Below are 11,921 nucleotides of genomic sequence, written 5' to 3'. Positions count from 1 at the left end.
TTCCTATCATGTGCTTTGAGCAGCCATTATCCATGTACCATATTTGGCTGCTCCCTTTCACTTGGACCTGCAAAAGGAAATCAGGGGTTAGTCTTAGGAACCCAAACTAGTTTGGGTCCCTTTCTATAGGCAAAAAGATAAATCAAATTCTTTTTAGCCCAACTTGGCAACCTATTTTTTCCTTGAACAAACTTTTTATTCTTTTGACTAGCCTTTTCTTTTGCAGTGCATTCACTTTTATAGTGACCAGTCTTACCACATTGTGTGCAAATTTTGTTCTCAGGAAGTGTGAGATACTAGCTTTTGGGATCACATTTAGGTGGCAGATTCCCAAAGCCAATTCCTCTTCTATTTCTACCGTGATGTTCATGTAGCCATGACAGTGCATCGGAGGACCTGTTCTATTTACAAGTTCTGTCTAGTTCATGCTTGACCTTGCCTAGATCCTTTGTCAAAATTCTTACCTGCTCATCATTCTTATACAACTCATCTTTTAGTTTACCTACATTTTCTTCTAGAGTGAGTTGTGTGCAATCAGTTGTCTTTTTACTTGTTCCTAATTTTAGTTTTAGGTTTTCAGATCTAAGTTCTAGGACATTTAATTCAAATGCATGAACCTGGTTCTTTAGTGCAGTATTTTCACTTACAGTTTCACTAACTCTAAGTTCCAGGTTCTTACATTTTGCTTTTAAAATCACACATTCCTTAGACAACTGTTTCTTTTCATTGTTTATATCCTCAGATTCATCAATGAAATCTAGAAGTAACTTAGATAGCCTTCCTTTAGACAAAAACTTAATCTTGTCTTTTAGATGGATTATACTTACTTCAGATTCCTCGTCGGATTCTCCAATTGCCATAATTATTTGTTCATCTTCATCTTCTTCATCTGAGTCCTCATCTGAGCTTTCTCCCCAAGCAGTAACCATAGCCTTTGTTGATCCTTTATTCTTCTTGGGATGAACCTGTTCCTTCTTTCTGTTTCTTCGTTCAGCTCTTTCCTTCTTCCATTCAATTTTCCATTGAGGGCAGTTTTTGATGTGGTGATCAGTCTTACCACACTTGTAGCAGCCCTCATTGGTCTGTTTTTCAGGAACCCTTAGTTTGTTGTAGCCTCCACTTCTTGAAGAACCCTTTCCTCTCATTAGGTACTTCTTGAAGTCCTTTGTGATCATAGCCATTTCATCATCTTCTAGATCAGAACCTTCAGTGATTCTGAGTGCCAGGCTCCTTTCCTTCTTGGGTGCATCCATATTCATGGTTTGCCTTCTAAGTTCATAAGCAGTGAAATTTCCAATTAACTCATCCAACCTAAGAGTGGCACTGTTTTTTTGATTCCTGGATAGCAGGTATTTTACTCTCCCATGAGACTGGCATAACCCTTATCAAAATCTTCTCAACTTTGTCTTCTTCAAGAATAACCCTTCCAAGAGACTTATGTTCATTTGTCAGTGTGGTGAACCTTGTATACATCTCTTGGATGGTTTCTCCTTCCTTCATCGTGAAATTCTCATATTGAGAAAATAGTAGTGTTCCTCTGGACCTCTTCACTTGAGGTGTTCCTTCATAGGCCACTTGCAAAGTGTCCCAGATTTCCTTAGCAGTAGTGCAGCTTTGGATTCTACTGTACTCATCTGGGCCGAGTCCACAAACAAGCCATTTTTTGGCTTTAGCATTCTTCTCTCACTTCCTCAAGTCGTCAGCATTGCAGTCAGCTCTTGTTTTTGGCACCTCTTCTCCTTCGGCATTTATCTTCATGGTAGCCAATGGACCATCTGTGACAATGTCCCATAGCTCATAGTCTTCTCCTGTGATGTGGTCTCTCATTCTGTTTTTTCACCAGGAGTAGTACTGGCCATTGAAGAGTGTTGGCCTAGCAGTAGATTGCCCTTCCTAGTTTCCATGTGGTACACTCATCTTGATCTTTTCCTAAGGTGTTAGCCTCTTCAAGGATAACCTACTCTGATATCAATTAATGTTTTATACGTCAATACCACACAAGAGGGGGGGTGATTTGTGTGGTGTCCGATTTTTTGCGTGCACAGATTATAGAAGGACCTGGTTCTTCTATGTGTTCCAACTACTACTGTTGCGGAATAATAAGTACAGAAAATAAAAAACACAAGTATTTTACGTGGAAAACACCTGGCTCAAAAGGTGAAAAAATCACGACCTACTTCCCAGTAGGATTTTTCCAAACTCTCCACTAAATCACTGAGCCAAAAACTGCATTTACAAAACACTTTTGTAAACCTAGGATTAACTCTAATCCTGTTGTGGCAGCCAGCCTCTAACTGCTGCGACAACTTCAAATTAACTCTAACTTGAATACTCTGAGTATCTATTATAATTGACTCTAGATAAAGCTGAAAGGTATAATATGAAAACACCTACTACAATTGAACTAGAATAAAAGACAGACACTTGGAACTGGTTCTTCTATCTGGTTCATGTAGTTTCAGGTTCGCACATTTGAATCACACACGAACTGCTTGCAAAATGCCTTGCTATTTTGCTCTCAATTCACGTTTAACTTCTGCTTTTGTGCGTCACTTGTAGAATGAGAACTTCCTGCGATTTATAGAGTTAGTAGAGTAGAAAGCAACTAGAGTTCTAATTCTACTCTTCCTTGATGGAAGAGTTCTAGTTGATCTCAACCTCTAACTCCTCCCTTATCTTGGATAGTGTTCTCTTTGATTAAGGAGTCCTTCTCCTTATCAATTATGCAACCCTTTTCGATAAGGAAATATCTATTATTATGCCAGATTTCGTTTATCTCCTACATGTGCATCTCACGTGCTTTGAATATGTCCGTGTCTATGCCTACCAGTGATAGACCTGATTCATCCCTAAGTTACTTTGTCAATCTTCAAAACCATCCTTTACTTGGGCCAACATTGACCCTCAATGAATTTCTATAACTTAAATATGCTACACAAAGTTGACCAGCCTGATTGTCTTAGAAATATGGACACAAAATTACACGTACAAGAGGAAAAATAAGTTTATATTTATTCCTCCATTGTTCTTTATCAGTAATTATATATATCAAGGACAGTTGACATTAAGCTACAATTGTATCTGGTCATATCACATGGATTTAATAGATTAAAGTAAGATAAATGTCTCGAATAACTGAAGACAACCCATTTGGCCATTGGTCAACTCCAACTTTTTTTCTTCTGCTTCCTTGTTCCTTGAAACAAACGAAAACAGAAAGAGAAACTGTCAACAACTTGGTTCTAAATAGGAAAATTCAAAACTAAAATTAGAAGAACACATGACACAGTTCTTTCTTTTTTTATGGGGTAAAACCATGCGCTACTCGCTGGCCAAGCTAATATGGATTCGCACCGTACATTTAGGGACCATTGAAGGGGAGCACTCCCTACGAAGAGTTTCTCCATTTCTAATGCTCAAATCGAACATCTAGTTAGGAGTGGAGGATCTCATCTATTCCATCGCATCCCTTGTTGGTTGCAGATAACACTTTTCAATTAGTTCACATTTGAAAACAAGCTAACAAAACATATGTTTTGATGTCCACATTTGTATAGTATCTCCTATTGTTTAAACGGAGATCAGACGTAGAACTAAAGCAAATTTAATCTGGTAATCTATTTGTTTGTCCAAACATTTTCAAATCTAACAATGAATAGACTTTATAGTGTTCGTTTATTTGTAATTGTTGGGCTAAACTAGTCCAAAGATATTTTTAACATGGTGTGACTATATTCATTTTGGGCTAAACTCCCATGATTTTGGTTCTGCTTCTTTGTACTGTTCTAGGGCCCTACTAGCAATCCATAAATACTTGTCAAAACAGAAATACAACAAGAATTAAGCTAACAAGTCATACATCTATTCATATTCCAACTATATACTGACTCCTCAACATTCTTTCAAAGTTACTAATCTTTTCTTCTTTTCGTCTCAATCTTTTTTCGGATTGCTTCTGCTATAGGCTATAATTTTGTTCCATATAGTAGAAGATGAGAAATTGGAACAGGACCTTTCTTGGGTTTATTTATCTTCCTTTCTTTTTGAGAATTGAAGCCCGACCTGAATACACTGAAAGAATTTCAGGAATTACTGGTGATGTTTTGGAAGATGATCCAGTAGGAAGGTTAAAAGTTTATGTATATGAGCTTCCCAGCAAATATAACAAGAAAATCGTGCAGACAGATTCGCGATGCCTCAATCACATGTTTGCAGCTGAGATATATATGCATCGTTTCCTGTTATCCAGTCCTGTTCGAACCCTTAATCCAGAGGACGCGGATTGGTTTTAATACATCCTATATAAGCTTCTCGGGTTCACCAACTGCATGACCAGCTTATAAAACTCCTTCAAATCTGTAAAGGAAATAAATAAATTAGTAGGGCGCGACCTCGTAAGTTATGGTTTAAACGAAAATATGATCATTAAAAAAAAACATAATTTCATAGCACAAACTGATACTATTTCAATTCGAGTTGAAATGAAGTTGCTTATTCTTTATCTATAATAACAAACATTCATTATTCTTGAAAGACTGGACTATAAAGACGACCACTAGAATTTCAGCTTCCAACCATCAGTACTCTGTCATGAATTGAATATTTGAAGCTGATTAATTTGGGATATCGTCATATAAAATTATCAAATTATCTGTGATCTGCCCTGAGCAGAGAATAGCTAATAGCAATGTGGGCTTCCTAGTTTTAGATTTGACAAAAGGACTTTTAGATTTATTCCACCTTTGGCCGGTAGAGCTGAAACCATCATCATAATTTGATTGATAATTCTACAGTTCTACCATTTCAAAGTAAAACGTAAGTTCGTGTAACAGAGTGTCAAAGCGAATACTCAATAAGCTAGTGTACAAATAAACACGTTTAACTTCAGTTGCATTGGATCAACAACATACCTGTTTTTTTGCTGCTTGGGGATGAAGAGCTCAAAACCAGAAGTTCCCAACATTCCCTCTAATTCTTCCCTGACGGCCTCGGCTGACTTGACAAGTTCTTCATTGCACGATATTATCTCAACTGATTTCAGGGAAGAGGCATCCCCAAAACGAGAAGGGATCTCCTTAAGATATCGACATTTTTTCAATACCAAGTGTTCAAGGCATGGGAAGGCATCATCTGAAGCATTCCATTCTGAAAAAGAAGGATTTTCTAGTTTCAAGAATTTGAGTTTAGGGAATTTCTCATCATTCACTTCCCATATATTGGAGCTAATGGTAACTCCTAACAGCTTGAGTACCTCAAGTTTTGGAAGAGTTGCAACTTCAGTAAGATGTATGTGAAAATTGGACAGTACCAACTTCTTCAAGCTTGCTGGGAACTTCAACTGATCGATCAAGGTCAATTTAGTACCGCAAGAGATCTTGAGCGTTTCAAGCTTAGTAAGATTGCTAAATGCAGGAAACGAGCCAACAAATTTGGAAACTTCACATCTCAGTTTCCGAAGATTTGGTGTCTTTTCCAAGATCTTATTGGCATTATCCACACAAGAAAAACATGCTGAGGAAACAGTTTGCAAATTAACCATTGACGAGGGGCTATTTGAGAATTCTTGTCCACTATTCAAAGTGAAGAATGCTCGATCATAGATATGAAGATGCGGCAACTTAACCATCTTCCAAATGGTATCTGATAATGATACTCGTCCTCTAAGTCCTTGAACTATCAATGTTTCAAGGTTACGAAGATTGTCAGGGAGTGATAATGCATCTTCTGCCGTCCGAAAAGCAAGATACTTCAAAAGGGTTAATTCTTGTGGGATAGAATCAATCAGGGTGAATTCAAAGTCTAATACCCTTAGAAACTTGAACCTTTTAAAAGTGTTTGAAACACAGTCTATTGAAGAGAATGCAATATTTCTAGCCTCCCTGAACTGGAAAGATTTCACATGGGAGAAAAACAAACACCATTTTGGAAGATTTTCACTTTGAGAATAAAAGTATAAGCGGCGTGAAGTATTGCACATTGGAGGAAAAAATTGAGAAGGATCTGAACCTCTGTCCCTGTTAATGGAGAAATAGGTATAATTAAAAGAAGCCTTAAAGATTGAAAAGGTAAAATTAATTAATGTTTTTATTACCTTATCCTTTCTAAAAAATTCTCCGACTTCGCTTTCTTCCTGCAATATTCAAGCACCAGGTCATTCTGGAAATACTCCCATATATAAAAAACACGGTTTCAAATAATGTGGTAGATTCTGATAACTCAGATCTAGTGTGCCCTCCGATTGAGCCTGAATATTTGAACCTAAGTTTGTTGATACTTGTACCCAACAATGTTTTTCCTTCTTCATTCTTGTGAGGATACCTGCTACCAGAACCATTGAAAGAGGAAGCCCTCCACATTTTTGTGCTATGCTTTTGCCGACAGCCTCTAAGACCTTGGGACATCTTTCTTTGTTGAACACCTTATTCTGTAATAAGGTCCAACTTTCAGCAATACTTAAAAATCGAAGCTTATGGGGAACACTAACGTGTTTAGCATAAGATGCAACTTCATAATGCCGAGTTGTTAGAATAATTCTACTTCCTTTGTTATTTTCAGGGAAGCATGACTGTAATTCATCCCATGCACTCTTTTTCCAGACATCATCAACGAGGACAAGATATCTCTTGGGCTTTAAAAGTTTCTGAAGCTTGTATGCTAATTCACTTTCAGCCTCTCTATCAAGTTTAGCTGTATCATCAGTAACATCACGTAGAAGGGCTAGTAACAAGTCCTTCCGTTTATATTCTTGAGAGACACAACAGTGAGCACGGATATCAAAATAAGAGACAACTAACTCATCAAAATATAGTTCGTGTGCCAGAGTTGTCTTGCCTAATCCAGGCATTCCAACAATTGAAACGACATCAAGATTTACTGATCCTTTGATTAGTTTGGCTCTTAGTTCGTTCATCACATCCTTGAAGCCCACCATCTCTTCATTCGTGCTTGGATTGCTGGCAAATCGTGAAGAAGTATCTGTAGGGGAAGCATCTGCGATGTTATGCAATACCAAGTCAAACGCGGTATTTTCTTGAACCTCTGCTACCTCTGCCATGAGCATTCTAATATCCTCTCCAATGTTCAAGATCCAGAGAAATAAACACCAATCAGGAACATCTTTTTTCTTACAAGCATCAAATACATATTCTACCTCATACATCAAACCATTTGTATGTGTTACAAAATGTTGAAGTCCGACTTGTGTTTCAACAATAGCTTGAAAGCACTTGAGTTCTTTCTGAATTGTCTGAACTTGGCTCTTGACAGAAACAACTGAATTTGAATAAAGGCTTAGAAACTTCTCCATGTTGTCTAAAATGAAATCAGCAGAGCCCACTCTGTCAATTCCAGACAAGTTGGACTGAAGGAGAAATGTCTTTCTTGTGATGAGATAGATCATTGCATGCAGATTCTGAATTTTGACTCGGAAATCAAGATCACCCTTCTCCTTTTTGTTTAATGAGTAAACAAGAATTCCTGCATCAACAATCACAGAATCTATATCTTGAAGAAAAAATTCAGAGACCTGTATTAGTAGATGGGCGCTCAAGAAGTTGAGCATCTCCTTTATGTCTAGTCCACTTAAAATGAATGGTAACTCTTCCAAATTGTGTAGAAGAGTCTCCACAAATCCAACTTCACAGTCTACCACATACTTAATTTGGATAACGGGATACCATTGTGACTGCTGTAACTTTATAGCTTTCAGGACATCAATATAGATCTTGGAGATGCTTGGCTCAATAGGCTGAATTTTGCTTCGCAGTAGATCAGAAAACAAAGGATAACCCTCATCTGCAGCAGAGTCTCGATATATCTGTTCCGTGCTTCATAGGAGATTAGAAAACAAAAGATATTCTTCATCTGGGTATCCGTCTGCATGGTTTGGAAGATACAACCAGGTAACCATTATTGTGTGCCAGGCCACTTCTAAAACATGAGTGAAGAAAGTATGCTGGACCTCAGGCTCTACGCATCTGTCTGAAACAAAGTTGACAAAACTAAAAAGGAACTTCAACTCCTTCAAAACCTTTTCAACTTGATCCACGAGTCCCTCAACATGAAGGGGTGAACTTGGATCATCAAGTTTCAGTAGATCACTGAGATTCTCTATCACGGTATCAATGAATTCCAAAACAAAATTGGGAATAACAGTATCACCGTTGTTGGCTAAAAGTTGAAATGATACTTTGAAAAAGGAGTATTCAGCTTTTCTGATTTTCAACTTAGTCTGCCAAAACGTGTTTTGCAAGCCGGAGACACTGCGATAAAATTAGTGGATCCCTTGTCTTCTGTAGATCTGGATGAGATCAGCTGCAGCACCTTGAAACAGAGCTTGGACTTTTCTTATGAGATCTGGTTCACCTGTGAAGATCTGTAAGTTGAGAATGATATCCAACAACTTGAAATCCCTTTCGAGGAACTTAAATTTATCAACTTCAAACAGATCTACTCCGAAAGAATCAAATTCATCTTTGATCCTCTGCAGAGTTTCAATGGGGAGAGATTCCTCTGAAGACAGATATTTCTCTGAAAATATAAGTAAAGAACTGCATTCCTCTACAGTTTGCCAAAGATTGTCTTGGAAACGACGTATCTTGTGCTGCAGAGTGTCAAGGGAATCAGATTCCTCTGAAAGAAATACAATATGGAATGAGCTGCATTCATCTTCAGTCTGCTTCAGAGTTTCACGTAGATGAAATAACTTTGACAGATACTCGTCTGAGAACACAAGGAATGAGCCCCAATCCTCTTCAATCCTGTGCAGAGTGTCAAGGGAACAAGATCCCTCTGAAAAATGATATCCGTCTAAAACCATACAGAATGAATGACATTCCTCTGCAATCCATGTCGGAGTTGTAGGAATACGAGCATAGGAACTCCATTTCTGTTCAATCAGTTGCAGTGTTTCAAGGGGATTAGGTATGTCCGAAGACATATCTCCTCTTCTCATAGCAAATACTGTGATAACAGCAGCTGTTGTGGATGAAACTTTTGTAAACTCAAAACTAATGGTTTCAATCTGTCATCTTACTAATCCACTTGTAGCTACTTCAAATTTGACCAAGTCATTTTGACAGAAACAACTACCAAAATTAAGTTGGTCTCCACTGTCCCTTCATTATTTTTATCAGCCAGTTAATTGACAAGATCATGCATGGTTCCTGACCACATAAGTGAAGAGACTTTTGACTTTTCCAAGTTATAGAGATCCTAAATGAATTTTTATATACGATACCAATTAAATGGGTTCACAAAACAGGGATTATATTTTAGTCATTCAAATTTGACCAAGTCACTGAGACCCTCATCGAATTTCTATGACCAAGTCACTGAGACTTACAAGAATAAGACTAATGAGAGTGAAAATACAAAGGAAAAGGGAGCAAACCAGGAAAGAAAGTTTTAAAAAGTTAAGGAGAAGGCTAAATAGGTGCAGCTCAGGGGAAGAATCTGCGGTTATCCAGATTCATTTATCCCTCCTCCAAAAGTATATATGTTCTTGAAATCTTGGGTGTAGTGGATTCTTCTGTCTGAACTTTCAACAATGAGCTAGAGGAGATAGCAGAGAGATCAATGATGGGGGTGACGTGTGATATGTTAAATTACTCATTGACTTGGAGGACCAAAAACATATGGAGCAATTTCTTTTTCTAGAGAAATGGCCAAATACTGTATATTCTTATAGGGTCATTCATATTCTTGCTTGTCTTCAGTAACTCGTTTTTGTGAATAGACACCCTTAAACTTGGCTGGAACTTTTACCTATTGAACTTTATACCAAATGTGTCACCTCTGCCTCCGCTTCCCCACCTCCATAACAACACTGGACCAACACTCGCCTATGAAAATCACAACCTTCATTTTGAAATTTAAGCTGAAAAGAGCAAAGACAGCACACTACCAATCATACTTATAATTAACACAAAATCAATATTGGGATAAGGAATCGATAGCATCCAAAGTCCACCACTCCCATTCCACTAGCTGCTTTAAAATCAGAACAATTCAATATATGCGGTAAATTAATAGTGGCAGATTTCCGGTTATCAAATTCAATTGAGCCCATAAAGTAGTCGGACCACATCCCCCTTCAGTTCTCGGTGTCCCGACTCCCAACCGCACCCTTGGGACTGACGCCGTCGCACCCCCAACACCCACCTCTGTTTTCTCCGTCAACCGATAACTGTCAAAATAAACCTTAAGTAAAGCTTACAACAAAGTCAGTTACTAGAGTAAGGTGTAACAAATTAGGAGGAAGATGAAAGAGAAAGTAGAAGAGGGAAAATGTGATTTTTTACATGTTCACGCGCCTAGCTGACAAATACTTCTCTTTGCCATGTTATTATGCACATGTAGTACCAGGTTGGTCGGAGTATATGCTAAATTAGGTGTTAAAATGAAAATTGGAATCTAAGTATAAAGTCTTGTCTAACTATTAGCCGTATTTATTTCTTAAGCTTGACAAAGTTCCAAAGTGAATTAGGTGAATTTTACCTGTCAAAATGCTTTAGAAAATTGGAGAAAAGATAGGAGTAACTATAAAAGTTAAAATATTTATCTTGCTCTACCCATAAAAGAATTCTACCAATTAAATAATTACAATCCTCTACCTATTTAATAAATAGACGAGTATCTCAAAATAACCATCCACGCTCGCTAATGCCCTAACTATAAAAACGGAAAAGCTGCTCAAATTTGGCAGAATTTTACAAAAATTAGCGCACAAAAATTGAGATTTTCACCAGTATCACAGAATCGTTGTTGAAGATTTGAAGATCGTCAGCCTGATTTGAAGACGCAAGCCTGAAAAAACAGAGCGAAGATGTTGATTTCTCTTTAAATTTTGACTTTTTCTCCTTAAATTTTGTAGAAGTATTAATTTGTTCTAATCATAACAGTTGATTTGACTTTCGAAGATGCTGAAACTTTTGATGCTCTAATTCGCATCGCGTTGTTCCGATTTTGATTTCGTAGATTACAAGAAGTTTAGCGCTCAAACTTCTGAATTTTTGACTAAAATTTTGTTCTCGGTTTGGAGATCTGGAGATCTGGAGGTTTGAATCATAATAGCTGATTTGAGCTCGAAAAATCTTCTGTTAAAATTCTGTATTTCACACCAACACTGTTATTATTTGCACTGTCGAGATTCGATTTTGGACATAAAAGTAGTTATAACTTCAGAATCTGTACAATTATGAAAAATATACCAATTCTATTGCAGCATAGTGGAGAATGGGATGAAAATCATAATTTCGTAAACTTTCATGTTGATATAATTCTATTAAAGATCTGTTGGAAATTTAAACAACTTCTTAGAGAGATTGCAAAGCAACTGCAAAAGGACAGTAACACAATAGTTATTCAGTATGCGATTACTCAAGGATATCCGCCAATTACAATATGCAGCGATATGAGTGTTAGTGTTTACATGAAATTAAAAAAAGTAAGTGCATGGATGACAACACTCCCATTATGCGTGTCATTTGCTAAAAATACTATAGCTGCAAGCACTTCCAGTTTCGATGTTGCTACAATTTCATCAGAAATTGCACAATTTGAAAGCAGTGATATGATTAGTACTTTTGATGTGCAAGAAGGAGATGGCATCAGTATAAAACTTGATGATGCAAATATCATTACTGATCAATTTCATCAAAAAGTTGAAAAGGGACAAATTTACAAAGACAAGAACCTGCTGGCTCTCGTTATGAAACAATATGCCGTTAGAGAAAATTGTCAATATCGGGTTAATAAATCATGCCCAAGAAGGTTCGTCTGCATTTTTTGAAGCAAAAGACGATGTGATGCCTATATAGTATATCAAGATGCTAAATCAGTATACTATGTGATACCTATATAGTATATCAGGATGCTAAATCAGTATACTATGTGATACCTATATAGTATAACAGGATGCT

The 11,921-nt window shown here is 37.2% G+C and overlaps 1 pseudogene; it reads right to left on the bottom strand.

The window, feature by feature from the left end:
* Positions 1-3,738: 3,738 nt before the first annotated feature.
* On the bottom strand, positions 3,739-10,357 carry LOC104102271 (putative late blight resistance protein homolog R1B-23; annotated as a pseudogene).
* Positions 10,358-11,921: the final 1,564 nt, after the last annotated feature.

This window comes from Nicotiana tomentosiformis, chromosome 10 (genome assembly GCF_000390325.3).
Source record: "Nicotiana tomentosiformis chromosome 10, ASM39032v3, whole genome shotgun sequence".
In the NCBI taxonomy this organism is placed as follows: Eukaryota; Viridiplantae; Streptophyta; class Magnoliopsida; order Solanales; family Solanaceae; genus Nicotiana; species Nicotiana tomentosiformis.
Note: the sequence above shows the minus strand (reverse complement) of the source record. Positions and strands in the feature narration are given on the sequence as shown.